Here is a 10,813-nt window from a genome sequence, read left to right on the forward strand (position 1 = left end):
TCATATTTGAAAATTTGTGCCTTCATTTATCTTGTTATTAAATAGCTAAGTAAAGATATTATGAACTCTATTTGGCTTGACTTCACGATACAGTTCAATTTGGAGTTCTCGATTTTGAATAACTCTAACCTTCACGATATAGCATCTTTCTCGACTTCACGGTATAGCATAGAGTTAAACTTCACGATCTGGAACAAATTTAGACTTCACGATATAGACAAAATTTGGATTCCACGATACGCTAAGTAAACTGTACTTCACTATATGCCTTTGGTGGACTTCACGATATATCTCTTATAGACTTCACGATATTGGACTTTAAGAAATTTTTGCAATAACAACCCTAAAAGTGCTAAACTGAAATGTTGTTTTTGAGTGTTGCAACAAATGTGTTGTAATGGTTTGCTTATCGGCAACAGAACAACACTTGATATTGCATTAAATTTAAGTTGGTGTTGCTTATTAATCATGATATAGCAGTATTGCAATAGTAGCTTCCGTGGTGTTGTATTAGATATCTAATAAAATTATTTGTTGTCATGTGGCATATGAAGTCGCACATGTTGACCCTCATTTTGCTTATGTGGCATGCCACTCAACAGTTGATGTCATCAGTGTGGGCCTCACTTGCTGGCATGGCATGCCACATTGAAGTTGATGTCACCAATATGGGTCCCAACTGCTGACCACGAATCGAGTCATGACTGCTGACGTGATATGTCACGTGGCAATTGACACCACCAATGTGGGTCCTAACTACCATGTGGCATTCCACATGGTAGGTGACGTCACCAATTTGGGTCCTAAATGCTGATGAAGCATGCCACATGGCAGGTGACGTAACCAATATTGACCCGAAATAGTGACGTGGCAAGTCACATGACAGATGACGTCAACGATATGGATCCCAACTGCTAACATGATATGCCACTGACTATGTGAATTTGTAATGTGAACCCCGCTATGTTCACATGGCATGTTACATGTGGCATCCACATCATCAATTGTTAACCCTAATAGTTACGTGGCATGCCATGTAGCAAGTGAATTATTGCTTAAAAAATTTTGGCGTTGAATATTTAATTATATTGTTGTATTTTCTATAATTTGTTCTTTTAAATTTAAATTTCGTAATATAATTTACAATTATATCTATGTTTACATTTTACATATATTTCATATAGTTTTCTTGTGTAGGTATATTTTCAAACGTGGTCTCCTATACTCTGAAAATTGAGGCTTAGGAATTTTAAACTAAAACTCTCAAATTGGAACTTCGACTTCACGATTAATTGAAGGTAAATTCTCTTAGCTCAAAATATATCATCATTTTACCTTCGAATGGTTTAATTTGTAAATGAGTGAGCTATAGATGATTGTATTTGGGATTTAATGTGAGTTTAATTTGTAGATTTGGAAGTTATGGTAAGCCAAGGCAGGCAGTGAGTGTGATTGATGTGATGGCATTCCTGAGTATATGAAAGATGAAGATCCGCCGGTATGAGAATACATAAGTTGGTTTTTCCTCCCCTAAAAATGGTGTTGGTATTTACAACAAAAATGGTGTTGATGATAATTTTTCTAGTTGTGATGATACTACGTAAACCGATATTCTAGTCCTTAAATGGTAATTTACTATATTCCTTAAATTATTGGTAAATTTATTTAATGTCTTATAGGTGAGGAGTAAGGTGTGGTTGAATCAAGAAGATTTGAAGAGGCAAATGCATTGGTAGCTGGTGGAAACACTGAGGGTAGAAAAGGAAAAATATTTAGAAAAAGTAAAGATTTTGAGGTTGATTTTGAGAATTATATAGATGAGTTGAGCTTGAAGATAAAGCAAGATATTGAGACTGATTTTGAGGCCAAAATGAACAAAATGATGCAGGATAATATGTCAATATTAAATTCGATATTGGAGGTTGTTCTACTAAAGTGTCCAAATGGTACTTCTGCTACTGCTACTCGAGGAGGCACCCAAATGTAGCAATAATTATCACATAGTTGCCTTTAGTTTTTAATTTTAGTAGGAATATTAATCTTGGTTGTTTTGAACACGTTTATTTTTTTCAATTGCAGTTCTTGGTTGTTTTGTTTTTGATATTTTGTGTTGTGGTTCTAGGCCCATCTTCCTGGTACAAATGAAGGATTTTAAGGTAATCAAATGAATGAATTTTTTTGGCAAAAAAAAAAAATAAATGAATGAATTTTGTTATCTTTGATTTTTAACATTTTTACCAAGAGTTTTATATTTTATTGTTGTTATTTGTGTTTGCATAAAATAATGAAAAAAGAACCATAAAAACATAAAATTAGACATTAAATGGGACAATAAAAAATATCATAAATAAATATAGTAGATGAAAAACATCTAGTTACATAGTTTTTAAATATAAAAACTTAAAATATTTTAGTTGAAACATAAAAACTGGGTTTAGACAAGGTGGGAGATGGTGGTTGGTGGCTCATGCATCTCGACAATCCCTCCCTCCGCACAAACGAAGTGGTTTGCCATGGCATTGGCCCCTCCATTGACATTGGAGTTATGTGTGTTTTCCAATGTGTGACAAGGAGTTTATATAGCAGATTAACTTGGTGTCATCCAAGGGTTCATTTTAAAGGAACATATCTTTTACAAGATATTCTATATATTCAAAAGCTGTATTTTTATTTAAAAAATAAATTAGTATGGATTAGATTCCATCTAGCAATAGATATTTCTTCATTTTTTCTTAAAAAACATTAATTTTCTTAATTTTTGGGATCTTAAATTTAGTAATATGTAGAGATAATGATATCCTAAAAAATAAATATTATTTTTGGATTGTACATATTTTCTTTTTCACCTTAAAATAATGAATATTCTCTAGTTTAGAACTTAAGAAAAATATTTTCTTTTTCTTAACACATTGTGCAATATTTATTTTTAGAGGGTAATGATCATATCATGAATGAGATTATGATTGATCACCTAATTAGCATTGTGCTTCTCATTAAGCCTAACAACAATTAGTATCTTTTTTAAGAAAAAAAAGTATTTAGTATCACTTACATTCCATTGACAATAGAATTTACTTACTTTTTTAGTAAAAAACATTTATTATCTTTTATTTTTATTCAAATATATTCAAATCTATTGACATAATGATATCTTACATATTTCATTTTATTTTTATCATACATATATTTTTTTACAATATAATGGTGCATATCTTCTAGTCCAGACTTTCAACAAAATATGAATCAAGTGTAATACATTACTGTAATAATTGTAATATTTGTTCTCCATGTATAAGAATTATCATAAGTTTAATTTGTAACTAGTATGCAATAAATAACTTTACAAAAAATGTAGGAGTTAATTATTGTAAAGATACTATTTGGATTAATACCAACTCCTCTTTTTTCTTCTCCACTCTCTATGATAGACCTTAGAAGAAGTATGTTCACAAAGTATAATATATTTGTGAAATAATTGTTTTTCATGTATGAGAATTGTTGTGATAGTGATTTCATGAATGAGATTATATATAATTACATTATAGTACATATATCTTATGATTCAATTTATGTAGCATTATACATATTTTTTATGATTTTTGTTCACATTATTACTAAAATAAATGTTTTTCAAGTACTTTAGGAATAATTGTTTTAAAGATGACATCATAATTATGATGTTATGAACAATTATAATTAAATATATTTCATCACAAACTTCAAGTAATGAGTTGGTTGTGTCTTTGTTAAAAAAATGGGAAAAAATTGATAAATTTCTTAAATATTTGCATGATGCGAAACAAAGGGGATATTATATATATCTCACAATTGCGGACACCGAAAACTCGTATATAACAATAAATAGATTCCAAATTAAATAGATTTTACATTTATATATTATTTTATATATACCTACATATAAACTAATATTTTATTTCATTAATTTTATATTGTGTGGCTCTGTGTATGTATTCATCAAAATAATATTTTAAACAAAATTTAAAAATTACATTTAATATATATATATATAGATATATAATATATCATCGGAGCTTAATAATTTAGAGATAACAGAAATATATTGAAAAGATAATTAAAAATTAATTTTTGAAAAATTAGTCAAATAGGCTTAATTTACTTTAACTCTTAACTTAATTTTTCATATTTAATTTGAATTTTTTAATTTTTTTATAATTTATTTTATTTTTTAGTATAAAAATAAAAGTTTGATTGAAAATCGGTGTCAGATCAAGATATTATATATATCTGCATAGTATAGTTGGATCAGAATTCCGATATTTATGTATGCTTATTTTTGAATATTAACATATTTGTATGCGATTATATATTTGACATGTCTCCCATCCATGTGAAAATTACGTCGTAGACTTACCATAGTGTTACTACTTACTAATATGTACTTGGTTTTCATTCCAACATTAATATCATAACTATTATTATCCATTTAAATATAATATAAAATAGATCAAAATTAAATTTCTGATTTAAATAATCTTGATTATTAGTTCATAACTTTAGTTTTTTTATAAGTAGTTTATAGAATTTTATTAAAACAACTCAAACTCAGTCACGACAAACCCGAACTGAGAATACGACCTGGTTGAAAAATAAATAAACGAACTAAAAAAATAGCCGAAATATTTTCAGATCAGTTAAAAAACTCAATATAAATATTCTTGACATTCAAAATCATTACAAAGGTTTCCGAAGGAGTCCAACGATATTGATTTCCCTCAAATTAGTAGTATCACAATCGATCTTCGCACATAAAAAATATTTAGGGTCAGCATTTAGAACCATCAGTTTCACCAGCTAAGGTCGCAGTATAGATGCCCCCATAGGTTGAACAATCTTTCATTTTGGAATGTGCGCTCTTATGATATCCACCACCATTCTAGTTTCGAAGCCGGCTTCGCAGATTCTCCTGTACACTAAATAAATTATTTTTAAAATAACATGACATTACACAAAAACCTGATATAAAATAAACTACCCAAATAATGGGTGAAAGCCCCTAAACCATAAACGGGAACTACTACAAAACTGAGCTTAAAAAACACTACTTGGGTGGTGCACTTCCATAACTCTTTGTGTAACATGCTATACATATCATTTTATAAAAAAAATAAAAATAAAAAGAAATAGTAAGATACCGCTTATTTGATATAAGCTATATTAGATTGAGCTTGTATAGCGTTTGTTGGATAGATATGTTAGCAATAGTTTTTTAAGTACATTATTTTAATTTTTTATTTATATTTTAGCACTTCAATAGGGCTGTGCAGAAATGTTTTACAAGTGAACATATCGTAAATCATTATATACTTCTATTTTTGTTTTGTTAATAAGTTATAACGCAGCAGTACTAAGGATATTCGTTTCAATCCTCAACTCTTGCATTAACATGTTCATGATTTTATGCGCTCACGAGTCAAGATATACATATTTATTAGTACATACGTAGATATTTACTACCAATCGACGTGGTGTTCAATGGATTAATGAGATTTAAAAATTTGGGAGATTGAATTTCTTCTTACTCTTGAAACCCTAAAAATTCCGATTTGGGATTCAATCGATTTGTGAAACCAGAAGTTTAGGTTTGATCTCCAGAAGTTTTGATTTGGGATTGTGTTTAATTTCAGCTGACTTAATTAAAAATCTTTTCTTTAAGGTATGTCAAACTCGATCTCCAAATGTAAAAATTGTAATTCTCTGTGGATAGTCTATCTTTAATTTCAAACTTATATTGGAATTACAATTACAATTTGAAATTAAAGGTTTCATAAGTTGCTATTAATATTCTCTGATTTGATTTTTAAATTTTGCTCTTATATGAATTTATGAAGTTATTAGACTTTTGGGGTATAACAATAAATAAATTCTATAAGTCAAACAAGTTTATTGTTAGCACTTAGTAATACTATAGACTTTATCATCAATTTTACTTTATCTTTTTTGTCTATTCAACTCCACGCACCAGGTTTTGAAATTCATCAGGTTTGAAAGTTTGAAATAGTTAGAGGATCTATTTTACCATATAGGATTTGGGAAAAATATCAAGTTGCCCACTAATTTCATTAAAAAATATCAAGTAGCCCCCTGCTCTCCAATTTGACTCAAGTTTAACACTGATTACATCTAATTGTACTAGCCGTTGGAGTCAACTTATTTTTTCCAAGCATGTGTATAATTAGGGTTCTTCATTTTATTTCTTCTAAAACACTATAATTCGTATGTAAGAGTTCAGTTGGTTAGAGTAGTATCTTCTAAATATTGTGGAATCGAAAATCCTAATGGCTAGAATCTCCACATTGTCTGTTGGATCTTCCGATCGATATATATGCAAATGTTGTAAGAAGGCTAGAATGTATACCTCTTGGTCCCTAAATAATCCGCGAAGGAGATTTTATACGTGTTGTCAAAAACCGGTAAGTAGTTTCTCATAATCTTACTGAATAATATCTCACTCGAATGCTTAAATTTTAATATTTTCCAAAATGCAAGAGACTAGATGTGATACTTTGAGTGGTATGATGGTGTGGTCGATGGAAGAGTACACGAAAAAATTGTAACTTTCTTGAATATTAAACGAATATTCTTGGAGGAAAAAATGAGTTTACTTAAAGAGAAGATCATGTTCCTGGAATCAAAACTAAGTGAAGAAAAAGGAAAAAAAAAAGAGTTTTAAAAAGCAATAAATCGTTGATGAAGAATTATTTGATGACATGTATAATGGTTTGCTTGGCAGGATTTATGATGGGATTATTTATGAAGAAGGATATATAGGATGTGATGTTATTTGACGTAGCATGTAGAAATATGTATTAATAAATTAGATTGAATTGCTTTCTTCTCCTACGGTTGATGTAGCAACATCCTTGTAATCGTGAAGATTTTGCATTAATATATTTTAACCATGACTATTTTACGTGCGTAAGAACTAAGAAGCAAGAAAATAACATCAAAAATATAAAAGCTAGCATAAAAGATAGCATCATATTACACTTGAATTAAGATGGACGTTGTTCATAAGTAAGAAGCAAAAAAGCATTAAGAAGAAGGTTGAGGTACAAGTTTAATGGTTTCAACCATATGTGACGTCAAACATAATAATTAACCAACCATAAACATGACAAAAGTAAATATAACTAACCATACATGGCTTCATAATATGAAATGTACCCAAAAGAAACGAGCATAATAACCCAAAAAGACAACTTCTTCGTATAGATGCACCAGTCTTCTCATTATTTCATCAATCATTATCTAGATTTGTAAACCTGAACATGGTCTTTAGGTACAACTTGTAACTCCTCCTTGGTCCTGGTTCCTCATCCTCATAGTCTCCTTCACCTTCATAATCTTCCTCTTCCATTTGAACTTCACCAGCTACAACATTTGTGTCACCAGCTTCTTCATCTTTGTGAGCAGCTTCTTGGTCTTTGTCTTGAGTAGGCTGACTTCCCTGCCCTTTGTTAACCGGGGGAGTGTTGGCAGTAGGAGTACGATTAGGTTGATAAGTTGAAGTGTTAAATCTAGGATTAGGCATATACAACTTCTCAAACCCGAGTCTAATTATCTTTTTCTTGAAAAGCTCTAGCTCTTCCTTCTTGGTCTGTCCTGGTTTACCCTTCCTTTTCAATGTCTTTTTTTCTTTTCAATGCCTTCACCATCCCTGTTAATTATTGGCAGTCCTATGCCCTTGTGTCATTGATTTACCATCCACTAAGGTTTTTCTTATCTTTTAATGGCTTGAATCTTCTCTTAAACTTTAATTAATGTTGACCTTTGACTTGGTTGAGAGGCTATCTTTTTCCCACTTTTTTGAGTTGGTTCTTTGATGATAACACATGGTAATGCATGCCTCCTAACTAGTAGCTTCTTTCTACTCCTCATTCCATCTTGTTCTGGGATTGGAATTATTTTTCCCTTTATTGTTTAACTGGATTCTTTCTCTGCTGATGAAGTTGGAAGCTTATTTTTATGGTACATGCACATCACTAGAGGGTGCTTCTCCTCTTACTTCATGTTCTGCTGTCTCATTATCATTGTTAGATGTTTCGAGCTGTGGGCACTTTAGCCTTATGCGCCCAGTCATTCTATAGTTGCTGGAATGCATTACTTTCCCAATTGTGATTTTTTCAATTCCAGGCACAACAGGTTTAGAAAGCCTTTTTGTCTGGTTCCCTTCTTCCCAATCTTTTCTTCTTCTTAATCTTTTAGGTCTTTCTCTTTATTTCTTTGGCACATCTAAAGGTAACATCTCTGCTTTATCATGTGAGTCCCATAAGTCATCTCCTCTTAGAGCTTCCAGAGATAAGTTGTAAGCCTTTAAATAATTCTCCCTTGAGTAATATTGAGAGATATAGGAAATAGGTTGGTATCTCTTGGCATGAATAGTTGCCACAACATGTTGACATGGGATTCCAGTTAGATCCCATGCCCTCCAGTCAGACTTCCTAGCATCTAGGTCAACTGTCACTGACCTGGTTCCATTTTTTACCATGTACTTCTTAAGCCCATCCTGTGATGCTTGAATCTCTGATTGCTAGATCTAGTTTAATTCTTACTTTTCCTACAAATAGGGCTGTCATTTTCTATCATTGACTCCCTATTCACTATCATTCTTCTCATTATTTTGAAGTGCAACTCTTGCAGAATGGTAAGCAAAGGCATAAACCTATAAAGAATGAACAATAATTTATACATAATACTCTGAACATAACAGTTTAATTGAAAATTTACATGGATAATATACACATACCTCTCATTCACAATCCAAGCATTAAAACACTCTGACATGTTGTTTTCTGCATTGTCAGCAAAATAATAAGTCTGAAAATATGCCTTGGACCATTTAGCAGGATCCATTCCCTTCAATTGCTCATATACAACATTAGAAGACCATTCCAAGGCTTTTATTGGTCTCTGGTGCAGGGCAGGGTATGTGGCACATATTGCTAGCCAGAAATATTTCTTGATAGGCCCTTGAACATACCTTAATATGAGAAGTGTATTATAGTTTTTAACAAAGGCTAGTTATGAATTTAAAAAAGTAGAGTAATATTACCTTCTCTTAAAGTTAACAAATAAATGTCTAGTGCAGATCCTGTCCTCAACCCTAGGCAGCAGCTTCTTCATGGCGTTTTCCAATCCCTTAAATGATAACATGTCATATTACAAAGCAACACTTAAAAACATGAAGAAATGTAGGTAATGTATATAACTTTTATTGGTCACTGATAATTGTGAAACCAAAGCCATCACCAAGGTCTAGATCACCTCTAAGAAAATCAAGAAACCACCTCTAACTATCAGTATTTTCATGCTCAACTACGGTATAGGCAACTGGGATCATCATGTTATTCTCATCCCTCCCCACTGCAGTCAATAGTTGACCACAACTAACTGTATTTAAGAATCATACATTTAGACCTAAATTAGGCCTACATCCATTTTTCCAACCCTCTTTCAATACATAATATCAAATATAGATTCTCTTGAGCTTATTCACTCATTCATCAGTTACTCTGTTTATCATGATCTTAACTCTATTTTTGAGATTGTTTTTAAGGATTTTAAATCCAAAATCCTACATTCTAGAATTGTGATCCTTTAAGCTTGTCAAAACCCCCTTTAGAGCACCCTACATAACCCTTGAACACTTAATTCTGGGGACATCAATTTTCAAATCTTCCCTGATTGTGGCAATCATATCTTTGACTCTCCATTGAAGGTTAGACCTAATCCTATCACCATACAGATACTCCATGTACTTCATTATCACCAACCTGTTATGGTAGGACATAGTGCATAAATGATCATCCATGCATGTATTAATTTGAACAGTGCCTTCATCATCTATCTGGCTATACCGGAGATAGAATATGCAACCTTTCTCACATCCCGCTTGGACCCTATTCCTGTCATTTATTATAAATGTACAACTCGCCTCTCCTTAATACCATACACTCTCACAGCTTTTCTAAACTCATCCATATACCCAAATTTCAAGCCAGCCTTCCACTTGTGAGCCTCAAAAAACTTCTCATTGTAAAACTTGTCTTTCTTCTTCCTCTTTCTTCCCTGAGAAATTCTAACATAACCCATCTTCAAGTTCTCATTATTACTAAAAGAATCCTCTAACCTCAGTTCATCACTATTATTTTCACTATCATAAAACTCACTATCTTCACTGTCGACACCTTTCAATTGCTTTTATTTCCTAAATCCAACAATTTCCTCATCAGGCTCACTTTAAACCTATTTTTCATCCTCATAATCAGGATCATCTTTGTCCGTACTATCTCCATCAATCTCACATTTAATCTCCCTATCAACATCCCCATCAAAATCCCCATCAACATCCCCATCAATATCCCCTAACTCCCTTCATCATCCTTCAACATGTGGTCACCTGGATTTTATACACTACCCCCATCCCATCATCCTTATTTAATAGCATTTCAGCAATAACCTTTTGGTGATCCACAAACAATTTATCTTTCTTATATGGGAAACACAAATCAATCATATTCCTAACAGAATTATCATCATATAATAACCTTATTCCTTTGTTCAAGCTATTACCATCATAAAGAAAATACATAAAATCATTCTTATCATAATTATATTTAGATCATGTCTCAACATTTTCAATGATGTCAACCCTTCCCCCAGAATACCAAGGTTTACCTTTAAACATATTAGCACAAAATTTCCCATGATGATGCAGATTAATCGAATCCCTAGATGACATTCTATTTAAAAAAATAAAATTACATTTTAT

Source organism: Apium graveolens, chromosome 11 (assembly GCF_009905375.1).
Source record: "Apium graveolens cultivar Ventura chromosome 11, ASM990537v1, whole genome shotgun sequence".
Classification (NCBI taxonomy): domain Eukaryota; kingdom Viridiplantae; phylum Streptophyta; class Magnoliopsida; order Apiales; family Apiaceae; genus Apium; species Apium graveolens.